The following is a 7,628-nucleotide window of genomic DNA, read 5'->3' as shown; positions in this document are numbered from 1 at the left end:
TCTCGCTATTCCCTTAAGGTTTATACTCAGTAGGAGCGTCTGTCTGTCTGTCTGTCTGTCTGTCTGTGAAGGAGGCAGCTCAAGGGGAAAACTAAATAAAGCAAGAAAGCATGCTAACCACAGCTCCTAGAAAAAAAAATAGAAATGAGTGTCTGTCTGTCTGCCTATCCGTCTGTTTGTCTGTCGTTGCCTTCTTGCATCATCTGAAAAGTATATATTTGTGTCGGTGTCTGAGAAAGGGCAAAGTAAGGCTCAGTAAGGCTCAGTAAGGCTCAGTAAGACCAAACAAATGAATCGGCTTTGTGTTTACGAAAGGCATTTGTTATTTTATTTCTATTTTAGGCCAAATTAGTGTGAGTGGAAGGAAGATCTTTTTACCTCCGGGGCATTTGTTGGCAGCATTCACGTAATACACCTTTTTTTAGACGAGAGAGGAAAGAGATTGAGGAGAATGGAGAGAAGAAAGAGAGAGAGAGAGAGAGAGAGAGAGAGAGAGAGAGAGAGACGAGAGAGTGGAGAAGAAAGGTGGACGGGAAGAGATGGATGAGAGAGGAGTGAAGAGAAATGGATGAGAAAGGAAAGCAGAGAGATGGGGAGAAAGGAGAAAAGGGAGAGAAGAGAAGAGAGACTGACGTGAGATGAAAGAAGAGAGACAGAAAAGAGAGGAGAGGAGAGAGATGATGGTGAGGAGAGACAGCCCTCCCCCCTCCCCCCCCCAAAGAACCAGGTACACTTCATATCTCTCTTTTTATCTATTTTTTCCTGTGAGCGAATATGAAGAGAAAATATATAAACAATTTTTTTCACTGGCTGTTGATTCATTACCCGGGAATTATACGCAACGGCGAAATTATATGCGGTGCCATGAAACTTATTATTATTATTATTATTATTATTATTAGCAAATTTATTATCCTGGAAAACGAAAATAAAATAAATGCGACGATTGAGCGTGTGCAAATTTTGAGGGATATTTCTTTTTTTTTATTAATATAACAGATGGAGGTGGACATTCATATGCTTCGGATGAATGTTCTTTTTTTCATAACTTTCTTTTCTCTTTCATGGTGATAGAAAAAAAAACTCGGTAATATGAGACAGGCAAAAATACGGCAATAAAAAAATAAATGAAAAAGTCCCCCCAGTATCCTGTGCGCGCAAAGAAAATGGGAGTTGTCTTACATATAAATGTCAACCGTAGGGCGCTGTATGTCTTGGTGCTCCCCTATGGAATGTTTAATTGTTGCATTGAGAGAAACGACAGAGTAGAGAAGAAAAGTGGACGAGAAGAGATGGATGACAGATGAGAGAAGAGAAATGGATGAGATAGGAGAGAAGAGACATGGATGAGAGAGAAGAGACGAGGTGGATGAGAGAGGAGAGAAGAGACATGGATGAGAGAGAAGAGACGAGATGGATGAGAGAGGAGAGAAATGGATGAGAGAGGAGAGAAGAGAAATGGATGAGATAGGAGAGAAGAGAAATGGATGACAGAGGAGAGAAGAGAAATGGATGAGATAGGAGAGAAGAGAAATGGATGAGAGAAGAGAAGAGATGGATGAGCGAGGAGAAAAGAGAAATGGATGAGCGAGGAGAAAAGAGAAATGGATGAGCGAGAAGAAAAGAGAAATGGATGAGAAAGAAAATAGCAGAGAGATGGGAAGAAAGTACACGATCAAAGAGAAAATAGATCTACTAAATAAACTTTCTTCTACTTAAAACTTCCTTGCCACGTCTTCCTTCATTCACAAACAGGGTCATTAATAACCAAAGAAACAATCAAAGACACATTTTTTTGCTCCATTTGATGATGAAGAGCAATTATTTTAAGTGACGCATCTTCACCAAAGTAATGAATCACCTTCGTATTTACCTGACAAGGCCACTCAATTAATAACGAGAGAAATTACTAAGGGTGTTCCAGCTAGTAAGTTTTCTTTATCATTCTACTTAATGAGGAGGACGTGGCTGAGTGGTTAGCGTGCGGTTGCCAAGACTAGGCGGACACACACACACACACACACACACACACACACACACACACACACACACACACACACACACAAACACAAGACCCCACCCCACCCCATCCTACGCCTACCTCACCTACCCCATCCACCACCACCACCACGCCCCCCATCCCTCCCCCCATCACCACCACCCTCACACAAAAGAAGAAGAATGAGGTAAGGGACAACAGCAGTAACAAAAAGCAAGGACACGCTCATCAAAAGAGCCTCTAAAAAACAATCACACATAATAATACTCTGAAAGCAATCCTTTATAACCAATCGAAAGTAATTAAAGGGAGGCGGCCCTGAATACCCCATCTCTCTCTCTCTCTCTCTCTCTCTCTCTCTCTCTCTCTCTCTCTCTCTCTGTCTCCATTCAGGGACGGCAAATCAATAGGAGGCAAATAACAAAAGATTACTTGATTAGCGGACCGATGAAGGGGGAACAGAGGAAGGGAGAGGAGCAGGCAGGGAGGCAGGCAGAGAGAGAGACAGGTAGATAGGAAGGCAGGTAGATAGGTAGGTGAGGTGATTGTGGTGGTACTAGCGGTGGTGGTGGTAGTGATGGTGGAAGTGGAGAAAGTATATTGAGAGAGAGAGAGAGAGAGAGAGAGAGAGAGAGAGAGAGAGAGAGAGAGAGATGTATGGGTATTCTATGAGTGACAAATTTATTACGCGCTCACAGGCAAACACAGGCGCAGTTGAAATGGATTGCCAAGCGGAAAAAAAAACATGTAACATTCGTGTGTATAGAAATAGAATAAAAAAAAAAGCGATTGATTGATCTGTATGTTTAAGTTCCGAGTATTAATGACTTTTTTACAAATAGCTACCGTGGCCGTTATATAGATCCATGCGTACATTCATGCATACATACATACATACACACAATACGACCAATCGGAAACAAACCAAAATACAAAGAAAAATATTGCGAGAAAACATCCGCTGCGTGTGTTTGTGTGTGTGTGTGTGTGTGTGTGTGTGTGTGTGTGTGTGTGTGTGTGTGTGTGTGTGTGTGTGTGTGTGTCCTTGACTCTTGCAATTAGCTTAATGTAATAAAACTCATAAACTTTGCTAAACTTGGCCGACTTTTTAGCCTTGAAGTTACTAATGATAGCGGTAGTGTTTGCCGGGATCACGTCAGCGAGTATTATAAGATATTTGGTGATTCTCATCTGCATTATCGTTTATTTTCAAGATTTTTTCATTCTTATCATTAATATTACCTTTTTGCTATTTTCTACTACTATTACAATTACTACTTCTTCTTTTCTTATGACTCTTTTCACTGTAGTTCATATACGGTCAGTGTTTGAGGTCGTGGGCTAGTGTCGAAGATTGGATCCCCTTCCTGGCGTTAAGCGGAGACACTGGGGCTCGAACCTCATTTCCTGATATTTTCTACTACTATTTCAATTACTTATTCTTCTTTTGTCATGACTATTTTCACTCTAGTACATTTAAGGTCAGTTTTTGGGGTCGTGGGTTAGTGTTGAAGACCAGATCCCCTTCCTGGCGCTAAGCGGAGACACTGGGGCTCGAACCTCCTTTCCTGATATTTTCTACTACTATTCCAATTACTTATTCTTCTTTTGTCATGACTATTTTCACTCTGTTTCATATAGGGTCAGTTTTTGGGGTCGTGGGTTAGTGTTGAAGACCAGATCCCCTTCCTGGCGTTAAGCGGAGACACTGGGGCTCGAACCTCATTTCCTGATATTTTCTACTACTATTCCAATTACTTATTCTTCTTTTGTCATGACTATTTTCACTCTAGTTCATATAGGGTCAGTTTTTTGGGGTCGTGGATTAGGTCGGTATTCTCAGACTCCTCCGCCTCCCACACCAACTATTTCCAGAGGCAGAAAAGGAGATCATTCGGGTTCTCATGAGTGTTGTTTCACGTTCACGGTAGAGAAGAAGGGTCAAACCGGTCAGACTACCACCAGGGTCATTAAACTACCCAATTGAAATGCCCCAAAACGCCTAAGAAAGCCTTGTTAACCCAATGACTCCGGACTTCCTACAAGAAGACCTCGCCAAGCTTCAGGAATCGAACAAAAAATGGCTGTTATAATTCAATGAAGAAAAATGTAAAGTCATGCAGCTTGGGAGGGAAAATTTAGCATACCAATACCACATGGGAAACACTTCACTATCCACCACAGAAGCAGAGAAAGACCTGGGACTATATGTTACCAGGACGGGTTAAAAATGCGACCCTTAGTGTTGAAGATCGGATCCCCTTCCTGGCGTTACGCGGAGAATCTGGGGCTCGAACCTCCTCTCCTTGGCTCTTAACACCTTAATCGACTAGTCCACAGCCCTCCCCACTCTTCAACCACTACTATAACTAAAAATAAAAATAATCGACGGTATTAACTTTACAATAAGAGGATTTAAGCACAGCAACGTGAAGATAGTATAAGTATCGCTCACCTATCCTCACTAATTGGAAATGTTTGCGTATAAAAGTGGTAGATGTAACCTTGATTTGCGGGCACCAGCAAGAGAAATGCCCGGATGCAGGCTTTATTATTTTTTTTACAGCAAGGGAGACAGCACAAGGGCACAAAAAAAGGAAACAACAATAAAAAAAAAAGCTCGCTACTCGCTCTTTGGCATTTAAATATAAAATAAGGCACCCTTCCCCACCCTTCCACACACGCATAACCTCATTTTTCCCAGAATTCAATAATTGTTTTGGCTATATATATTTCATCACCAATCTATTTACCTTTCCACTCCTCTACTCACCCGTTATCACTTAGTATTTTTTCCACTATTTCTATTAGTTCATATTTCTTTAACAGCCTATATTTGCTATTCGTTTAAGTTATATTCATTCTCATCCTTCTTGCCCTCTTTTGTAATTCATATTTTTTAGTCACCCTAATTTTGCTTCTTTTTTAAGCTATTGTTCACTCTCCACCTATCTTTCTCTACCTCTTTTATTCTCATCCTTCTTGCCCCTTTTTGTAATCCATCTTTGACTCACCCTAATTTTGCTTCTTTTTTAAGCTATTGTTCACTCTCCACTTATCTTTCTCCACCTCTTTTTTTTTTATCTATTTCATCTTTCTCATTTACCCTGCGTGCGCTTCTTTTTCAGCTTTCAACTCTTCATTTTTCCTTTTCTGCCTTTTTATACTTCATCCTTTTCCTATCCAGCTTTATCCTGCTCCTTTTTTATAAGCTTCCCGTCATTCGTCACATCCTCTCTAATTTATTTTTGTATCTCATCCCTTTTCTTTTCTTCCTTTTTTTTCCAGCCATCAAGAACTCTCCTTTTACATCTTTTACCTCTTTTGGAACTTAATCTTTCTCATCCAACCCAATTTTAATCTTTCTCATCCAACCTAATTTTAATCTTTCTCATCGAACCCAATTTTAATCTTTCTCGTCCAACCTAATTTTAATCTTTCTCATCCAACCTAATTTTAATCTTTCTCATCGAACCCAATTTTAATCTTTCTCGTCCAACCTAATTTTAATCTTTCTCATCCAACCCAATTTTAATCTTTCTCATCCAACTTAATTTTAATCTTTTTCATCCAACCTAATTTTAATCTTTCTCATCGAACCCAATTTTAATCTTTCTCATCCAACCCAATTTTAATCTTTCTCATCCAACCTAATTTTAATCTTTCTCATCCAACCTAATTTTAAACTTTTTCATCTAACCCAATTTTAATCTTTCTCATCCAACCTAATTTTAATCTTTCTCATCCAACCTAATTTTAAACTTTTTCATCTAACCTAATTTTAATCTTTCTCATCCAACCTAATTTTAAACTTTTTCATCTAACCTAATTTTAATCTTTCTCATCCCACCTAAGTTTAATCTTTCTCCTCCAACCTAATTTTAATCTTTCTCATCTAACTTAATTTTAATCTTTTTCATCCAACCTAATTTTAATCTTTCTCATCCAACCTAATTTTAATCTTTCTCACCCAACCTAATTTTAATCTTTCTCATCCAACCTAATTTTAATCGTTCTCATCCAACCTAATTTTAATCTTTCTCATCCAACCTAATTTTAATCTTTTTCATCCAACCTAATTTTAATCTTTCTCATCTAACTTAATTTTAATCTTTTTCATCCAACCTAATTTTAATTTTTCTCATCCAACCTAATTTTAATCTTTCTCACCCAACCTAATTTTAATCTTTCTCATCCAACCTAATTTTAATCGTTCTCATCCAACCTAATTTTAATCTTTCTCATCCAACCTAATTTTAATATTTCTCATCCAGCCTAATTTTAATCTTTCTCACCTAACTTAATTTTAATCTTTCTCATCCAACCTAAATATGCTTCTTCTCTCACCTATCATATATTCTTCACCTGTATTTCACTGCCTACTTTCGTTACTAATATATTCTCCTCCACTCTTACCTGTATTTTCTTTCTTTTTCCACCACTCATCAATTCTCCAACTATCTTTTCTGCCTCCTTTTCATAGCTGCACAGGGAAAGTCCGACACATATTGGTCCGGAATGCGCTAGTTGGCTCACCTCACATTGCCTCCGATCACACAATTGACTTACATAGTGAACGTTAATCTATGCGGAAATATGCGATCTCATAACGTTTACAACTGGCATCACCTACACGCTTTCCCATATCCGTTCATCGGCCTTTCTTTTTTCACATGTAGCAGCGAATGACTATCAATGTATTTTTGTGTGCAGCCATAAAGCATGCATACTGAACAAATACCATTAACCGTGAATTAAATGAATGGAGAATAATGCGTGGGATGAATTGTCGAAATAAATGGATGACAATTTGTGGTGATTAATATATTTTTGTGTTGTGGTGGGCAACAAAAGAGTGTTTTAGGCAATTACAATTAGTGGCATATTTTTAGCGCCGAGTGTCGAAATGCAACGCGAGTGTGGGAGGTGGTAATGAGTAAATATAAAGGTTGATGGATTGATGAATTCGTGCATGCGACCCTGAAAGTAAAATGTAAAGTGTAAAAATGTCAGGAAAATAAATTAACAGCTGGAGTTTTTTACAGCAATGTAGTGATGTGATGGGAAGCGGCGATGGGTAAATAAATAGGTTGATGAGTAGATGAATGCATGGGAACGAACCTGAATGATGGGAAAATGTCACGAAAAGAGAGATAATAGGAAGATAGATTTTTTTTTTACAGCAATACAATAAAAATGTGGGAAGCAGCGTTAAGTAAATAAATTGATTGACGGGTAGATGATTGCGTAGAAACCGACCCTGAAAGTAAAAAGTAAAGAGTAAAAGTGTAACGAAGAGAAGATAATAGATTAATAGATTTTTTTTACAGCAATGCAACGCGGATGAGGGAAGCTACGAAGTGTGGGTATATCGGTTGACGGTTGGATGAATGTGTAGATACCGACCCTGAAAGTAAAAAGTAAATTGTAAAAGTATAACGAAGAGAAGATAATAGGTTAATAGATTTTTTTACAGCAATGCAACGCGGATGAGGGAAAAGGCGAAGTGTGGGTATATCGGTTGACGGATGGATGAATGTGTAGATACCGACCCTAGAAGTAAAAAGTAAAATGTAAAAGTGTAACGAAGAAAAGATAATAGATTAATAGATATTTTTTTTATAGCAAT

The 7,628-nt window shown here is 38.5% G+C and overlaps 1 long non-coding RNA gene across 3 annotated transcripts; it reads right to left on the bottom strand.

Moving 5' to 3' along the window:
* Positions 1-3,318: 3,318 nt before the first annotated feature.
* LOC127002613 (uncharacterized) lies at positions 3,319-7,238 on the bottom strand. Of its 3 annotated transcripts, none has more exons than XR_007756337.1 (4): positions 6,175-7,238; positions 5,925-6,074; positions 5,575-5,674; positions 3,319-5,449 (listed from the first exon to the last, which is right to left on the bottom strand). It is a non-coding gene; the product is annotated as an uncharacterized LOC127002613 (long non-coding RNA). The 3 variants fall into 3 exon arrangements; XR_007756339.1 differs by having other exon boundaries at positions 3,319-5,374; XR_007756338.1 differs by having other exon boundaries at positions 3,319-5,374; positions 5,600-5,674.
* Positions 7,239-7,628: the final 390 nt, after the last annotated feature.

The sequence above is a fragment of the Eriocheir sinensis genome, chromosome 23, assembly GCF_024679095.1.
Source record: "Eriocheir sinensis breed Jianghai 21 chromosome 23, ASM2467909v1, whole genome shotgun sequence".
In the NCBI taxonomy this organism is placed as follows: Eukaryota; Metazoa; Arthropoda; class Malacostraca; order Decapoda; family Varunidae; genus Eriocheir; species Eriocheir sinensis.
The sequence above is the reverse complement of the archived record's forward strand: the minus strand, read 5'-3'. Positions and strand labels throughout refer to the sequence as shown.